The following is a 19476-nucleotide window of genomic DNA, read 5'->3' as shown; positions in this document are numbered from 1 at the left end:
ATATCGAATGTACTGTCATGAAAAGCATTTAGGCTAAAGAGATATGAAGAAAAGATAAATAATGTAACAGGGAGATGGAATAGAAGGTTATGCATCAAACCTATACCAGTGCAACACACACAAAATGCTGAAGGAACTCAGCAGATCAGGCAGCATTTATGGAAATGAATAAACAGTTGACATTTCGGGCTGAGACCCTTTGTTAGGACCTATACCAGATTATGTTTTAGCAAAAAGGTTAGGGAGGCAGATGACTGGAAACTTCAAATCACACAACATAAAAACAGTCTTCTGGCTCACTACACCCATTGTGACCATTAGGCACCCATTTGCACTCATCCTCTTTTTCTTTTCATGATCCCCACCCTTACCCCCAACAACACACACACACACACACACACACACACACACACACACACACACACACACACACACACACACACACACACACACACACACACACACACACACACACACACACACACACACACACACACACACACACACACCCTTCAAGATGTAGTGCCTCAAGAAGGTGGCATCCATCACTGAGGAACCTTACCATCTGGGTCATTCCCCCCTTCTCGTTACTAGCATTAAGGAGAAGTACAGGAGCCTGAAAACCCAAACTTGGCAATTCTAAAACAATTTTTTCATGAACCCATGTATACTTCTTGGACTGAAACATTGACTGTTTACTTTATTCCACAGATGCTGCCTGGCCTGCTGAGTTCCTCCAGCGTTTCCTGTGCGTTGCTCTTCATCATTTCTTTTTTGCACTACTTATTTATTTTGGAATTGATAATAATTTATGTCTGCCATTCCACTGCCACAAAACTATAAATTTCACGTCATCTAAAACAGAGATAAAAAACCTGATTCTGATTCGGACAAACTCACTATGAACTTGCTCTAAGCTCCACAGATCCACAGATATACAAACTCTGCAGTTTTCCTTTCGGGGCCTCAGGTCATCTGAAGTTCTAGTACATTTTAGGTCATGCTGGATGCATACAGTAAATGACAGGGAATTTAAGAGTGTTGGTAGCTAGAGAGACCTTATAGGGCAAGTTCATAGCTCTCTGAAAATGGTGACACAAGTGGATAGAGTAGTAAAGGAAGCATTTGGTATGCTTGCATTCAATAGCCAAGTCATTGATTATAAGAGTTGGGGCATCATGTTGCAGATGTACAAAACATTGGTTCAGCTTCACTTGGAGTATTGCGTACAGTTTTGGTTATCACACTACAGGAAGTATGTGGTAACAACAGAAAGAGTTACAAGGAGAGATTGGTTAGGTTGGGGTTGTTCTCACTGGAGTGTAAGAGACATCTGCACTTCGTCTGCTAGAACAAGTGGGATCTCCCAGTGGCCACCCATTTTAATTCCACTTCCCATTCTCGTTCCGATATGTCATTCCACAGCCTCCTCTACTGTCGTGATGAGGCCACACTTGGGTTGGAGGAACAACAACTTATTTTTCGTTTGGTTAGCCTCCAACCTGATGGCATGAACATTGATTTCTCAAACTTCCAGTAATGCCTCCACCCCCTCCCCCTTCACTATTTCTTATCCCCTTATCCCTCTCTCATGTTGTCTCCTTGCCCACCCATCACCTCCCTCTGCTTCCCCTCTCCCCTCACCTCTTCTTTCTTCCAAGGCTTTCTGACTTGTTCTAGCAGACGAAGCACAGATGCTCGGTGAAGCGGTCTCCCAATCTACATTGGGTCTCACTGACATACAGGAGGCCACACCGGGAGCACTGAATACAGTAGATGACCCCAACAGACTCACAGGTGAAGTGTCACCTCACTTGGAAGGACTGTTTGGGGCCCTGAATGGTAGTAAGGGAGGTGGTGAAGCATTTGTTCCACTTGCAAGGAAAAGTGCCAGGAGGAGGATCAGTGGAGAGGGACGAAAAAGCGGGATCTCCCAGTGGCCACTCATTTCTGTCTCTTTCACCAATCAACTTCCCAGCTCTTTGCTTCATTCCCCACCCCCCTCCAAATTTCTTCTATCTTCTGGTGTTTCTCTCTCCCCTCCCCCCCCCCCCCCCCCCCCCCCCACCTTTCAAATCTACTCAGCTTTTTTCTCCCCAGTCCTGCTGAAGGATTTCGGCCCGAAACATTGACTGTACTTTTTTCTATAGATGCTGCCTGGCCTGCTGAGTTCCTCCAGCACTCTGTGTGTGTCGCTTGGATTTCCAGCATCTGCAGACTTTCTCTTGCTTGTGACTTGGGAAATCTGCTTTGTTCTTGCAGTCAGTAGAGTGCAGTACAGGGAACCAGCCATAGATAGGTCTTGTTTAAGTGAAACATTTGCTCTTTCTTTTCACCTTTGGGCTAAGGTCAGATGTACTACTTGTTCTTCCGAAGAAGGCTTTTTAAAGTTTAGGCCTAAGGCAACATGCAGGTGGTTACAGCCTCAGGCTGTGGATTGGATTTGCTGCTGATATAGAGGTAGATCTCAATGCTAATGGGAGAAACAGTTTCTGCAGCAATAGTTGAAACAATTGAAACTTTCAAAATTCTGACAGGGCTTGGCAGTCAGGATGTGGGATGGATGATTCTCGTGACTGGGGTGTATAGAACAATGGATCAGAGTCTGGGGCCACAGAGTCAGTAACTTAGGACCAAGATAGGGAGAAATTTCTGCCCCAGGAAGATGGAGAACCCATGGAATTCACTAGCCCTGAGAAATCCAGCATCTGTAGATTTTCTCTTGTTTCAGAGTTAGTGAGTATTTTTAGGATGGAGATAAGTAAACTGTCAGATGCAAAAGGCATTAAGTGAGAAGGAGAGAGATCAGGAAAGCAGATGTGAGGTAGATGATCAGCTGTGGTTACACCAATGTTGGAGGAGGCACAAAGGGCCAAACAGTCTACTCCTGCTTCTATTTTGTGTTTTTTATACTGTGTTTCTAGCTGGTAGCTTGTCAGGATCCATGCTGAATGACATCATCACTCTCATCTGCAGAGAGAAGGTAAATGGGTAGAGATCAGAAATTGACAAGCCATCTCACTGTTAAAGATAGATCACAAGATTCTGCCCAAGACCAGCCCCAGTCATAGAGCCATACAGCACAGAAATTGGCCCTTAGGCCCAACTAAAATTCCCTCCTAAACTGGTCCCAGTTACCCACACTTGCCCTTATACCTCTAAATGTATTCTATCCACATATCTGTCCAACTGTCTTTTAAATGTTGTAAATATATCTGTTGATATGGTCCACATTCTGGGAGAAAACTTTGTCCCTCAATTTCCTGATAATTTTTCTCCTCTCACCTTAAACCTGTGTTCCCTAGTTTTCGATTCCCAAACCCTGGAAAACAGACTGTGCATTCACCCTATCTACGCCCCGCACATTCATTCTGCTGCCCTTTAATAGACAAAGTCCCTGACTGGTCAACTCCTTCAGGAAATCATCAAGGACCCCCCCATCGAGGTCATGCCCTCTTCTCACTGTGGCCATCAGGAAGGAGATACAGGAGCCTTAGGTCCTACACCACCAGGTTCAGGGACGGTTGTTACCCCTCAACCATCCATCTCCTGAACCCCGCACTGTACCCACATGAGAAACTCCTGAGTCCTGAATGGCTTCAACCCAAAATGTAAACTGCTTTATTCCCTTCCATAGATGCTGCTTGGCTTGCTGAGTTCCTCCAGGTGTGTGTGTGTGTGTGTGTGTGTGTGTGTGTGTGTGTGTGTGTGTGTGTGTGTGTGTGTGTGTGTGTGTGTGTGTGTGTGTGTGTGTGTGTGTGTGTGTGTGTGTGTGTGTGTGTGTGTGTGTGTGTGTGTCTCTGACAATTTCCAGCAGAATCTCTTGATCTGAATCTGAATCTGACAGAATATCGCTCACACACACGATGGATGTGTCCTTGAAAATGTTGTTTGGTGATGAACTTACACTGTCTGCACCACAAATTCATCAATAACTTAATACAAGTGAACAAGTTGGAAATGGAAACCTTCTGATCAAATCAGAAATCAGGCGGCACGGTAGTGTAGTGGTTAGCGCATTGCTTTACAGTGCCAGTGATCAGCCATTGTGATTTAATTCCCGCCATTGTCTCTAAGGACCTTGTACATACTCCCTATGACCACATGGGTTACCTGTTGTTTGAAGCCATTAGTTGAATTCGGCAGGAAGGCAATCGCAGCCAGCAGAGGCAATAAGTCAGGTGTTGATGTTCCATGTGGCCATCCATCTGCTCAGTCTCACTGTTGTTGGGCAAACTTACTGTGGTGAACTACATATACCTGTCTGGACACGCCCCCGCCTGCTGACTGCTCCTGTGGCTCCTCCCACTGACCGTGGCTCCTCCCACGGACCCCGGTATAAAGGCGATTGGAGCCTGAGCCCTGGCCTCAGTCTCCAGGATGTAGTATGGTGGTCAATTACTGCTTGTTCCTTCTTCCAGTCAATAAAAGCCTATATCTTGCCTCACGTCTCCGAGAGTTATTGATGGTGCATCACTTACAAGCATGTGTGTGTAGTTTAATTAGTTTATATTCCAGGATCTGTTGTTGCTAGGTAATGCCAGATTCTTTGACAACCTGTCCCACCAGTCCTTTGCTTCCTTCCCCATCATGTCCAATGACCTGAAGGTGCTGGGATTATGATACAGAGGAGCTGGGGTATGTACCAAGACAGAGTGAAGTGTATTGCAAAGGTGAAACAGACTCTAGACATTTGGGAGTGGTACACACAAAATGCTGGAGGAACTCAACAAGTCCTCACCCTCAACAATTTCATTTTTGGCTCCTCCCACTTTCCCTAAACTCAAGGAGTAGCCATGAACCCCAGCTATGCCTGCCTTTTCATTGGCTACGTGGAGCAGTCCATGTTCCAAGCCTTCCCTGGTAATGCTCCTCATCTCCTCCTGTGCTGCATTGATGACTGTATTGGTGCTGCTTCATGCACCCATGCTGAGCTCATCTACCCTACTCTTAAATTCATTTGGTCCATTTCTGACAACTCACTCCCCTTTCTCAATCTCTCTGTCTCTTAAAAACATAGAACATTGAAATCTACAGCACGTTACAGGCCCTTCAGCCCACAATGTAACCTACTCTAGAAACTGCCTAGAATTTCCCTAGCGCAAAGCCCTCTATTTTTCTAAGCTCCATGTACCTACCTAAGAGGCTCTTAAAAGACCCTATCATATCTGATTCCACCACTGCTGTCAGCACTGCATTCCACACACCCACCACTCTCTGTGTGAAATACTTACTCCTGACATCCCCTTGGTACACATTTCCAAGCCGCTTAAAACTATGTCCCCTTGTGTTAGCCATTTCAGGCCTGGGAAAAAGCCTCTGGCTATTCACACTATCAATGCCCCTCATCATCTTAAATGCCTCTATTAGGTCACCTCTCATCCTCCATCACTCCAAGGAGAAAAGGCCAAGTTCACTCAACCTACTCTCATAAGGTATGCTCCGCAATCCAGGCAACACCCTTGTATAATTATCCATGTGTTGTCATTGTGTAGCTATTGAACCTACCAATTCCCTCAGCTACCTTGACTATACCTCTTCCTACCCTGTCTCCTGTAAAAATGCTATTTCCTTTTCTCAGTTCCTCCATCTCTGCTGCATCTGTTCCCAGGATGAGGCTTTCCTTTCCAGGACATCTGATGTCTTCCTTCTTCAAAGAATGTGGTTTCCCTCCTTCCACCATTGATGCTGCTCTCACTCACATCTCCTCCATTTCCCAGACATCCATGCTCACCCCATTTTCCCACCATTTTAAGAGTGATGGAGTTCCTCGTGTCCTTACCTATCACCCCATGATCCTCCATATCCAGCAGATCATTTTCTGCAACTTCCACCATCTTCAACAGGACCCTATGACCAAGCACATCTTTACCACCATCCAACTCTCTGCTTCCCTCAGGGATCACTCTCTCCGTGATTCCCTTGTTCATTCATCACTCCCCACTAATCTCCCATCTGGCACCTATCCCTGCAAACAGTAAAAATGCTATGCCTTCCCATTGACCTCCTCACCCAACTCTATTCAGGGCCCCAAGCAATCCTTCAAGGTGAGCAACACTTCATCTGTTGGGGTTGTCTACTGTATCCAGTGCTCCCGATGCGGCTTTCTCTATACTGGTGAGCCCTGATGCAGATTGGATGACCACTTTGTTGAGCACCTCTGTTCTGTCCTCAAAATGCAGAATTTCCCAGTGGCAAAACATGTTAATTCCTATCCCCATTCCCATTCCAATATGTTAGCCCACAGCCTCCTCTTCTGCCACACCTCATATTTCATCTAGGTAGCCTCCAACCTAATGGCATGGACATCAATTTATTCAACTTATGGTAATTTTTCCTTCCTTCTTCTTCAATTCCCCACTTTGGCCTCTTATCTCTTCTCCTCACCTGCCTATTACATTCCCCGGTGCCCCTCCTTCTTCCCTTTCTTCCCTTTCTGGGTAATAAGTTCTGCTGCTAGATAACTTGCTTCCTGATCTATTTACTGCCTGTGACTTTATTTTCAAAAGCTTTACTCTGTTTGTTTTGATCAACACTTTTACGTGTCACATGGCTGTGATTTGTAGTTATGTGTCTTTTCAGTTTTGCTGGAACCATTGCTGTATTTGTAGGTTGTTTGCCACAGACGAGGCACAATGGAATCGGACAAGTGGGATCACCCGTCCATGTGAAACCCACCGATAAGTAGCTTTCATTGTAAAGACGGACTTTTATTGTGTCCGTTGTTGCATTAATACAGTGAAATGACTCAGAAGATTGTAATTCTTCATCATTAACCTTATCAGAATTGTCCATAGCCTAGGCCTAGAATCCTCCTCTTCCATCTCACACCTCCTCTTCAAAACTTGCCATCTTCAGAATGAAAATTTCCCTCCAATTTTCTACTATATTGGTAGAGTTTGTTTGCTCCCATAAGTCAGTCAGCGGCACATAAGGGGAAGTTGGGGGAGGTAATTTGGGAGTGGGAGGCTGATGTCACAGCTCAAGTTGGGCGAGTCCATTCAATACACGAAAAAAAACACCTCATGTCCCTCATCAGCCTACTGTCCTCCCCTCTGTGCAATACAGTGATCACCAATTATCAACAGCCTCCTCTATTTCATGTCAAAAACTGAGACTGGACACAACTAAATAAGCACGGTCCTACTGCGCACTGCCATAGTGGGTGAGAGACCTCTAACGAGATCGCTAGTGGGGCTGCTCAGTCACTGCCCACCACTGTGAGTGCTAGCATCGTGCATTGTGCTAAGTTCAAAAACTGATGCTTATTTATTTTAAACACAATCTCTTGTGGAACCCAGGCTGAGGAACTCTGGTTTATAGAATACTTTAGGTATTGCACTATGCTGCTGCCACAAAAACAACGAATATCACAACATATGTCAGTGTTAATAAACCCAGGTGGACAAACAAGGAATGAGTACTGAGTGAGAAATCACTAAGAATTTGTACCAGAATGCATCCACTAACTCTGAATTCATGGTGGTTTTCCTCAATTATACTGGTTGCAGTCAAACCCAAATAAAAAGGAAGGTGAAAAGTGTAAAGTGATAGTTACTCAATGCTGTTGTGAACTTATAGTGCACTTTGTCCTGGGTTGAAACCATCCTAAACAATTTCATTAAAATAATATTGATATTAAGGGTAAAACTGAGTAATGAAGGGTATTTTCAAAGTGAGGAAGATTTCTGTAGTGTTAGAAGATAAATAGATAGATAGATACTTTATTGATCCCAAAGGAGCAAAGGGAAGAGCTGTGGAGCAATAGGCATCTTTAACATTTGCATACAAGAGATCGAATGACAGAGATTGTGTTGCATGCACACAGATGGATGGTGCCACATTTAATAAACCTGATTCCTCACTGATAATTACATGAGTTTTAATTAGGAGATAGATGGGAACCAGTGACAGGAAAGAGTTGTTCTTTTTGACCTTCCCTGAGATTTTTGCACAATATTATCACAGATGCTTGTGAGATTTTAATAACTGCAGTTTAACATTGCATACTATCTTCATCCATCATAAATATTTCCCAGGACTGGAGATGACTTGCCTGTTTCATGGGTTTTTTAGGTGATTGATGAGGTCAATTGGGAATCGCAAAATAGAGTCAGAATCAAGTTTAATATCACTGACATATGTCATGAAATTTGTTGTTTACCGCAGCAATACAGTGCAATGCATAAAAAATGCTGAAATTTACAGCGAGAAACGTTTTTCTAATTAAATTAAATCAGTAGTGCAAAAAGAGAGCAAAAGTAGTGAGGTAGTGTTCATGGGTTAGTTCATTGTCCTTTCAGAAATTTGATGACAGAGGAAAAGAAACTGTTCCTAGAATGTTGATGTGTGTGCCTTCGGACTCCTGTACCTCCTCTCTGATGTTAGTAATAGGAAGAGCGCATGTCCTGGGTGATGGGGGCCCTAATGTTAGATACTGCCTTTTTAAGCTATCGCTTTTTGAAGATGACCTTGATGCTGGGGAGGTGAGTGCCCATTATGGATCTGGCTAAGTTTTCAACCCTCTGCAGCTTTTTTCCGATTCTGAGCAATGGCTCCTTCTACGCCAGTCGTTGATGAAACTAGTTAGAACGCTGTCCACAATACATCTGTAGAAATTTGTTTGAGTCCGTTGGGGCAGAAGATACCCGACAGGGGAGGTAGTTAGTGAGGTGGTACACTCCTTGTGCCAGTCTGGTCCCAATGCATGGATTTGAGGTTTTCAACACCATTTTGAATGCTCCTTCTCCTCTTTGAGTGGTTATGGAAGAGGGGTTCCCAGGGGATAGCCTATTGTTTTGAGGAAGCTTTGACTACATCCGTAAACCTTTTTCTCTGTCTACTTGGTAATATGGCAGAGTTCAGAACAGAGTGCCTGGTATAAGACACATGAAAAATAAGGTCTGCCCAACAGAGCTGTCTGAGCATAATTGTCATCTGTATTCTGGTGAGCTGTTGCTATATCTAAAATAAAATTCTTAATACAACTATTTTCCTAATAATCTGTTAATAAATTATAATTGATAATGATGTTCTGCATTTCATTTCATTTTAATCTGAACCAATGAAATACTTTAAAGTGTTTCAACTGAGCTTCCAACTTACTTTTTACAAAGGCTGCTCAGTTCTATATAGTGATCACCTGCTGAGAGATGTCTCATCAAAACAGTTATGTACCTCCCCAGTTGCATCTGCAGTTGCTTCAGAACTACATTGCCAACAGTGAACAAGGCCAACTTTGCTCTTTCTTTTTGAAGTGCTCAGCCTGAAATTCTGACTTTGAACCAAAGAAAGAAGAAAGGCCTGTGTTTGAAAACTCCCATAACCCTCTGTTCTTGATGCACTTTTGCAAAAATGCTCAGAAGTTCTGATTTAGTAACAGTGACTGAGCATTAAACATTGACTAGAACACTGGTCACACGCCATTATCATTTCCAGAATACTTTCATGGGTTCTATTGCACTGACCTGTAAGATCAGATAGGATCTTGAATAAATTTCTTATGCAAGAGGCAACACTTTCAACAGTGAGCTTCTCCTTCAGTACCACACCAGAGATTCAGCCTCAATTTCTGTGGCTCATTTTCTGACAGTCATAGATTCCTCAAGCTGTACAGCGTAGAAAAATGCCCTTCAGTCCACCTCATCCATACTGACCAAGATGCAGATCTAATCTAATCCCATTGCCCCATGAGCCGCTAAACCTTTCCGAACTTGTCCAAGTATATTTTAAACTTCTAATTTTTCCACCTCTCTTAAACTTCTAGCACTACCACCTATTATGGCAGTTCATTCTGTACACCCAGCACTGTCTGTGTGAAAATCTGCCCCCTCAAATCCTCTTTAAAACTTACCCCTCTCACCTTAAATGTGTGCTCTCTAGTTTCAGGTTGTTCCACCCTCGAAAAAATATTGCGATTATCTGCCTTATCTATAGCCCTCATCATTTTATGAACCACTGGAAGGTCACCCCTCAGCCTCTTTTGCTCCAGGGAACACAGCCCCAGCCCATGCAATCTGTCCTTATATCTCAAGTCCTCCAGTCCAGGCACATTTCCTGTCAATCTTTTCTGCACCCTCACATCCTTCCTATAGCATGACGACCAGAAATCTGCACATTACTCCAAGTATGGCCTAATCAAAGACCTGTCAGCTGTCTCAGCTGAAGAAGGCAGGTTTGCCATATGCCTTCTTCACCAGTCTGCCTACCCACTTTGCCACTTTCAGAGAACTATGCAGTGAACTTGTACTTCAGGGTCTTTCTGTTCAATAACTCTCCCATTGATGCAGATGTTGAACCTTGCACCTTCTGACAGAGTCAAGAGAGCCATGAAAATTGATATTTTTTATTGTCTATTCATTTTTTAGGATCTGTGTTTCAGTGGGAAGGCCAGCACTACTGCCTGTCTGTAACTGTCCTTGAGAAGGCGCTGGTCAGCCTCCTCCATGAACTGTTGTAGCCCTTCTAGTGAAGGTACTCACACTGTGATGTTGGCGTGGAGTTCCAGGATTTAGACTCAGCAATGATGAAGAGTTGGCGATATAGTTCCCTGTCAGGACTGTATGGGACCAATAGGGGACCTGCAGATGCTGGCAATCCTATGTAATTCTTGGTAGTCAAAGTCATAGGTTTGGGAAATGGTCATGAAGTAGCCTGGGAGGGCTACTGCTGTATAGACAATAGACACTACACACTGCAGCCGCTTTGTGCCAATAGTGGTCAAAACAAATGTTTAGTGTGGCGGATAGAGTGATAATCAACTGTGTGGCAACTTCTTGAATGGCGTTTTGTTTCTTGTGGGCATCTAGAAATACACTCATTCAGATAAGGGAAGAGCATTTCATCATGCTCTGACTTCTGCCGTGTGAATGGTGGAAAGGTCATGGGATGTCCATGACATGAAAATGATCCTTGGACTGAAAGGTATTAACATGCAAGGATCATTTGATGGCTCTGGGCCTGTACTCATTGGAGTTTAGAAGAATGAGTGGGTATCTCATTGAAGCCTTTTGTTTCAGGTTTCCAGTATCTGAAATATTTTGGTTTTGGTTCAATGCTAATTAGTTTTGTCTTTTTCTGCATCTTTAGTTTGCATGGGGTTAAACTCCAAGACATTCTCAAAGAGTTCTTAGGTATCAGGTTGAAGATGGCAGCTCAACCCAGCTTAATCTAAGCCCTCTCTTCCCAATCCACTTTCACCAATAAATTAGCTAGGAGAAAAGAAAGGTATAAAAATCTGAAATATTCCCAAAATGAAAGCTGAAACTACAAAAGTCCACCTCCACTTAAATTTTCATAGCAAATTGGCATTTCTATTTCGTAGTGTGTAAGACTGACAGTCAGTTAATATGGATTGACTATAACTTAGCTTATTTTCCTGCTGATTGAATTGGATCTCTTGTGTTGTGACCTCTAGCACCTGTCAATGTTAGGAACATGTTAACATTTCTTATATTAAAAATGTCAAACCCTTTCATCATTAACATCTTTCTTATTTACTTTTAGGATGTGGGTGGCAATGGCAAAGCCAGAATTTATTACCCATCTCCTAATTGTCCTTGAGAAAGCAGTGGTTATTTGTTTTCTTGAACTGGTGAAGGTAGTCCCACAGTGTTGTTGGGTTCCGAGAATTGTACCCTGCAAGTCTGAAGGACTGTGGTGTTTGTGGGTTTTGGTGGTGCTATCAGTATATCCTGGGTGAGTACCTACAATGTATTTTTAGATGGTACACACTACAGCCACTGTAGTAGAGAGAATAAATGTTTAGGGTGGTTATTGGGAAGCGAATCAAACAGATTCATCTTTCCTAAGCATTTTTGAGCTTCTTGAGAGATATTGATCCAGTTAAGTGGAAAATATTCTATCACATTTCTGACTTACATCCTGAAGATGCTGAAGCGGTCTTAGTGTGTCAGGAGGTGAACCACCCATCAGAGGGTCCCCAGCCTCAAACTGATTCCTGTAGACAGGATACTTTTGTAGCTGGTCGACCTAAGTTTCAGTCAGTGGTGACATCTGGAGTATTTAATGAAAATGCCAATCAATGTCAGGGGTAGATGGTTAGGTTCTGTCCCATTAGAGCTGGTCAGTGCCTGGTACTTTAGTGTTGTGAGTGTTATTTGCCACTTATTGGTTATGTTATGTTATCCCAGTTTTGGACTGCTTCACTTGCTAATGAGATCTGAATGAAACTGATCATTGCATAATCATCAACAAACATCACCATTTCTGACCTGATTATGAAAGGAAGGTTGTTGATGAAACAGATGAAGATGATTGGGCCTGGGGTACTGCTTTAAGGAGCCCCTGGGGTGGAGAATTGTTCACAGACAATTACAGTAAGATATGACTGCAGCCGCTGGAGGGTTGTTTTTTTTTCACTTAATGCCCATTAACCCCAGATTTGCCAGGTTACATTGATAACACACTTGGTCACATGCTCCCTTGATGCCAAGGGCAGTTCCTCTCACCTCACACCCAGAATAAATTTCTTCAGTTAATGATTGGACCAAGGTCATGGTGAGGTCTGGAGCCAAGAAGTTCTGGCAAAATCCAAACTGGTTATTAGTGCAAACACGAGGAAATCTGCAGATGCTGGAAATTCAAACAACAACACACACAAAATGCTGGTAGAACACAGCAGGCTAGGCAGCATCTATAGGGAGAAGCGATGTCGACGTTTCAGGCCGAGACCCTTCGTCAGGACTAACCGAAAGGAAAGATAGTAAGAGATTTGAAAGTAGAGGGGGAGGGGGAAATGCAAAATGATAGGAGAAGACTGGAGGGGGTGGGATGAAGCTAAGAGCTGGAAAGGTGATTGGTGAAAGTGATACAGAGCTGGAGAAGGGAAAGGATCATGGGACGGGAGGCTTCAGGAGAAAGAAAGGAGGGGGGGAGCACCAGAGGGAGATGGAGAACAGGCAAACAACTAAATATGTCAGGGATGGGGTAAGACGGGGAGGAGGGGCATTAACGGAAGTTAGAGAAGTCAATGTTCATGCCATCAGGTTGCAGGCTACCCAGCCGGTATATAAGGTGTTGTTCCTCCAACCTGAGTTTGGATTCATTTTGCCAATAGAGGAGGCCATGGATAGACATATCAGAATGGGAATGGGATGTGGAATTAAAATGTGTGGCCACTGGGAGATCCTGCTTTTTCTGGCGGACCGAGTGTAGGTGTTCCACGAAACGGTCTCCCAGTCTGCTTCAGGTCTCGCCAATATATAAAAGGCCACACTGGGAGTACCGGACGCAGTATACCACACCAGCCGACTCACAGGTGAAATGTCACCTCACCTGGAAGGACTGTCTGGGGCCCTGAATGGTGGTGAGGGAGGAAGTGTAAGGGCAGGTGTAGCACTTGTTCACTTGTTCCGTTTACAAGGATAAGCGCCAGGAAGGAGATCGGTGGAAAGGGATGGGGGGGACGAGTGGACAAGGGAGTCGCGTAGGGAGCGATCCCTGTGAAAAGCAGAAGGGGGGGAGGGAAAAATGTGTTTGGTAGTGGGATCCCGTTGGAGTTGGCGGAAGTTACGGAGTAATGGTTATTAGTGCACAGGCTTATAGATGAGTATGTGCTACTTCATAGCATCAGTGACTTCCAGCATTTTATAAAACCTAGACATAGAACAGGTCCTTCAGTCTACAAAGTTGTGCTAGCCTTTTAACCTACTCCAAGATCAAGTTTCCCTCCACATAACCCTCCATTTTTCTTTCATTCATGTACCTATTTAAGAGTATTCTGCTGATGATTGAGAGTATTCTATTTAACTAGATTGTATTTGTCCTGTTTCTTAGTGAACAGAATGTACACATTGTCATATGACTGTCAATTTTACTGTATTTTACTGTAATTTTACTGCAACATCTTTGCTGAGCTGCAGCTAGTTCAGTGTTATAGCTGAAATTTTGTCTGCTTCCATAGCTTTCACTGCACCCACTGCCCTCAGCTATTTCTTAAATATAAGAGATTCTGTCAATGCTGGAAATTCACAGCAACACACACAAACTGCTGGAGGAACTTAGAAGGTCAGGCAGCAACTATGGAGAGGAATGAGGGAATGAAGAGTTGCTGTCTTGGGCTAAGAGCCTTCATCAGGACTGGAAGGGAAGGGAGAAGAAGCCAGAATAAGGTGTGGACAGGGGAAGAAGTACAAGCTGGCAGATGATAAGTGAAACCAGGTGAGGAGAAGGTGGGTAGATGAGGGAGTAGGATGAAGTGAGAAGCTGGGAGCCATTTCTTAATATTACAAGGGGCGAAATGAGTTGGCTGGAGAATTTTTTCTATAACAGTGGCATGTCAGAAAGAAGTGGATGGATCATCTATTTGCCCTCTTCTGGCTGAACACGATGGCATTGCTTCAGCACTTTCTTTTGAACTCATATGATGATCTCCTGTCAGCTCTTTAATTGTCCACTATCATTCACAATTTGATGTAGTAAGACTGCAGAACTTTGATCAGATCCATGTGTCATAACATTGAGGTCACATGAACACATTAGTAGAACACTGAATAGTTCCTGTAGAGAAAAGGTCCTATCTTCTTTTATGCACAACTTCATACATTACAAATGTGTGCCTCTACAATTACATAATGTAGCTCTACGTAATGCGTGGTTGTTCAGTTGACTAATACACAAGTAGTATTGTATTATTGACTCTTAATAGTTGTCACCTCAGATGTTGCTACTCATAAATCCTTCTGCATTCCTCATTGAACCATGGCTAGATATTGAGAATAGAATGAAAATCATGCCAAGCTATGAGGTTATAAACAACAGTATATATTTCCGTTGCAGATAATGATCCATAGATCTCATAGATGCCCAGTTCTGAGCTCCTAGATCCCATTTATCATATTTGTAGTTCACACATGAAAGAGGGTGTCGTCAATGTGAAGATGGGACTGTCTCGACAGAAGCTGTGCACTGTTCATTCCTATCAATGCTTTCATGTGACCTCAGGATCTCAAAAGTGCTCATTATATTAGACTAAATGGTGGATTTAGAGAGATTAGGAGAATCTAAGAAGAGGCAGATGGAATATAGTGTCAGGAAGTGTATGGTCATGCAATTTGATAGAAGGAATACAGGCACAGACTATTTTCTAAATGGGGAGAAAATTCAAAAACTAGAGGTGCAAAGGGACTTGGGAGTCCTTATGCAGGATTCCGTATAAGTTAATTTGCAGGTTGAGTCGGTGGTGAGGAAGGCAAATGCAATGTTAGCAATCATTTCGAGAGGACTGGATGTAAGAGTGAGAAAGTAATGCTGAGGCTGTATAAGGGATTGGTCAGACTGCACTTGGAGCATTGTGAGCATATTTCAACCCCTTAACTGAAAAGATAAGCTGGCGTTGGAGAAGGTCCAGAGGAGGTTCACAAGAATGATTCCAGAAATTGAAAGAGTTAACATATGAGGAGCATTTGATGGCTCCACGCCTATACTCACTGGAGTTAAGAAGAATAAGGGGGAATCTCATTGAAATCTATCACATATTGAAAAGCCAAGATAGAGTGGATGGGGAGAGGATGCTTCCTATAGTGGGAGATTCTAGGACCAGAGGGCACAGCCTCAGAGTCAAGGGATGTCCATTTAGAACAGAGATCAGGAGGAATTTCTTTAGCCCAAAGGGTGGTAAATCTGAGAAATTCATTGTCACAGACAGCTGTGGTGGCCAAGGATTGGGTATACTTAAAGATATATTTAAATGGTTGATAGGTTCTTGATTAGTTAGGATGTCAAAGATTTCAGGAAGAAGGTGAGAGAAGGGGGTTGAGAGGGATAATAAATCAGCCATGATGGAATGGTGGGGCAGATGCAATGGGCCAAATGGCCTAATTCTGCTCCTGTGTCCTATGGTTTTCAAATTCAAATATTTCCTTTATCCCTCCCATTAATTCCCCTTTTAAAATGTTACAGATCAGAAAGATAACTACATTGTAAAAAATGAAGATGTCTTCTATTTTGCATGCAATTAGTGGGACAGGTTTTTCAACATGATAGATTGATACTAACAGATATATTAGGGATGAGTATTTAGATTGTATTAGAAATTTGAAGAGCACATATCCAGATTGGAATAATGCAAAAATTACAATAAGCTAATCCTTTTGGAAGTAAAACTGATATAATACAAATAACTTGTGCATTTGTCTTTTACGTGGTAGGATGGGAGCGACAATCAGAAGAGCAGCACTATTAACATTTCATACTGACATCTTTAATTAATACAGGCCAGTTCTGGTGATAGGTTAGTGATCTGAAATGTTTTTTTTTCTCTCCTCACTCTCCAAATTGCTGAATATCTTCAGCATTTTCTTAAAAACACAAGGGATTCTGCAGATGCTGGAAATCCAGGGGAACAAACATAAAATGCTGGGGGAACTCAGCAGGCCAGTCAGCATACATGAGAAGAATAAACAGCTCATCAGGACAAGGGTCTCGGCCCAATGCATCAACTGTTCATTCCACTCCATAGGCGCTGCATTACCTGCTGAGTCCCTCCAACATTTTGTATTTGTTCCAACATTTTTTGATTTGTTTTCAGGTTTCCAGCATTTCCAGTATTTAGCTTTTGAAATAGAAGCTCACTCTGAGGTTAATTAACTAGTTCAAAGTTCAAAGTAAATTTATTATCAAAGTGCATATATGTCACAAAATACTATCCTGAGATTCATTTTCTTGCAAGCATTCACAGTTGATGGACAAGCAACTAATCAGAAAAAGACAACAAATTGTGTGAATACAAGAAAAAAACAAAATAATAATAATAAATTACTAAGTAATGCTGAGAACATGAGTTGTAAAGTCCTTGAAAGTGATCTATAGGTTGTAGAATCAGTTCAGTGTTGGGGTGAGTGAAGTTATCCACACTGGTTCAGGAGTCTGAACTGTGAACCCCTATTTATTTTCTATTTCATTGGTCATGCTGAATGAGTTTGACCTATGCAATCAGAAATGTTACCGTTTAATTTGCCATCCCTGTTTCTGACACCGTTTCTGACAGCTAGACTGAGTGTATCGGCTCAACAGCAGCTCTTCTTTTGCTGGTGGATCAATTAAGTTTAGACAAACAATTTTATCTTGAAACAAAAGATAAGGATATAATGGAAGATTTGATCCTATTCGCAGCAGTAGTTCTCGTGTGGTACACTGCAGTTCATTCATTGTATTAATTAATCTGCATTCAGCAACCAATGGATTAACAACATTCCAACTGGCAGATTCAATGATATAAAAAGTTGTAGAGTAAAACAAAATAATCCTCCTCAGTCAACTGAAATGTTCATTAGAACATTCAGTCTGTTATTCCAGAAGGACGGGGAGGTTAATAAATTTATGTTTGGTATTGCAATGCTGTAAAGCAGGGGATGGGAAATAGTTCAAAGTTCAAAGTAAAATTATTATCAAAGTACATATATGTCACCACATACAACTTTGAGATTCATTTTCTTGCGGGGATTCACAGTAAATAGAAGAAATGATAGAATCAATGAAAGACCTCACCCAACAGGATGGACAAACAACCAATGCATAAAAGACAACAAAGTGCAAATACAAAAAGAAAATAATAATACTAAATAAATGAGCAATAAATTTCAAGAACATGAGATGGAGAGTCCTTGAAAGTGAGTCTATAGGTTGTCAGAATAGTTCAGTGATGGGGCAAGTGAAGTTGAGTCAAGTTATCCCCTCTGGTTCTAGAGCATGATGGTTGAAGAGTAATAACTATTAACTGTTCCTGATCCTGGTGGTGAGGGTCCTTCTTCTTGATGGCAGCAGCAAGAAAAGAGCATAGCCTGGGTGGTGGTGGTCCTTGATGATGGAAGCTGCTTTCCTATGACAGTGCTCCTTATAGATGTTTCAATGGTGGGGAGGGTTTTACCTCTGATGGACCGGGCCGTATCCATTATTTTTTGTAGGATTTCCATTGAAGGGCGTTGGTGTTTCCATACCAGTCCATGATGCAGCCAGTCAGTATACACTCCACCATATATCAGTAAAAGTTTGAAAAAGTTTTACATGAAATTCCAAATCTTCCCAAACTTCTAAGAAAGTAGAGGTGCTGTCGTGCTTTCCTTGTAATGGCACTTATGAGCTAGACCCAGGACAGATTCCCTGAAATAATAATACCAAGGAATTTAAAGTTGCTGACCTTCTCCATCTCTGATCCCCTGATGAGGACTGGCTCAAGAGCTTCCAGTTCCTTCCTCCTCTAGTCAATAATCAGCACTTTGGTTTTGCTGACATTGAGTGAGAGATAGTTGTTATGGCACCACTCAGCCAGATTTTCAATTTCCTTCCTATATGCTGATTCCTTACCACCTTTCATTCGGCTGACAACACTGGCGTCATCAACAAATTTAAATATGTCATTGGAGCTGTGCTTCGCCTCATATTCATAAGTGTGAAGTGAGTAGAGCAGGGGCTAAGCACACAGCCTTGTGGTGCATCTGTGCTGATAGAGATCATGGGGGAGATGTTGTTGCCAATCCGAACTGACTGGAGTCAACAAATGAGGAAACATAGAAACATAGAGATCTACAGCACATTACAGGCCCTTCAGCCCACAATGTTGTGCCGACAATGTAACCTACTCTAGAAACTGCCGAGACTTTCTCAACCTCATAGCCTTCTATTTTTCTAAGTTCCATGTACCTATCTAAGAGTCTGTTAAAAGACCCTGTTATATCCACCTCCACCACCGTCGCCAGCAGTGCATTCCACACACCCACCATTCACACAGAGCGTCTTGTACCTACTTCCAAGCACCTTGAAACTATGCCCCCTTGTGTTAGCCATTTCAGCCCTGGGGAAAGGCCTCTGACTATCCACACGATCAATGCCTCTCATTATCTTGTACACCTCTATCAGGTCACCTCTCATCCTCTGTCGCTCCAAGGAGAAAAGGCCAAGTTCACTCAACCTATTCTCATAAGGCATGTTCCCCAATCCAGGCAACATCCTTGTAAATCTCCTCTGCACCCTTTCTACGGTTTCCACATCCTTCCTGTGACCAGGACTAAACACAGTACTCCAAGTGGGGTCTAACTAAAGTCTTATATAGCTGTAACATTACCTCACAGCTCTTGAACTCAATTCCACGGTTAATGAAGACCATCACACCATCCACCTTCGTAATAACACTGTCAACCTGTGAAGCAGCTTTGAGTGTCCTATGAACATGGACCCTAAGATCTTGCTGATCCTCCACACTGCCAAGAGTTTTACCATTAATATTATATTCTGTCTTCAAATTTGATCTACCAAAATGAACCACTTCACACTTATCTGGGTTGAACTCCATCTACCACTTCCCAGTTCTGAATCCTATCGATACCCCACTGCAGCCTCTGACAACCCTCCACACTATCCACAACACTCCCAACTTCTGTGTCATCAGCAAACTTACTAACTCACCCGTCTACCTCCTTATCCAGGTCATTTATAAAAATCACGAAAAGGAGGGGTCCC

Source organism: Hemitrygon akajei, chromosome 18 (assembly GCF_048418815.1).
Source record: "Hemitrygon akajei chromosome 18, sHemAka1.3, whole genome shotgun sequence".
Taxonomy (NCBI): domain Eukaryota; kingdom Metazoa; phylum Chordata; class Chondrichthyes; order Myliobatiformes; family Dasyatidae; genus Hemitrygon; species Hemitrygon akajei.
This window is presented reverse-complemented; position numbering follows the sequence as displayed.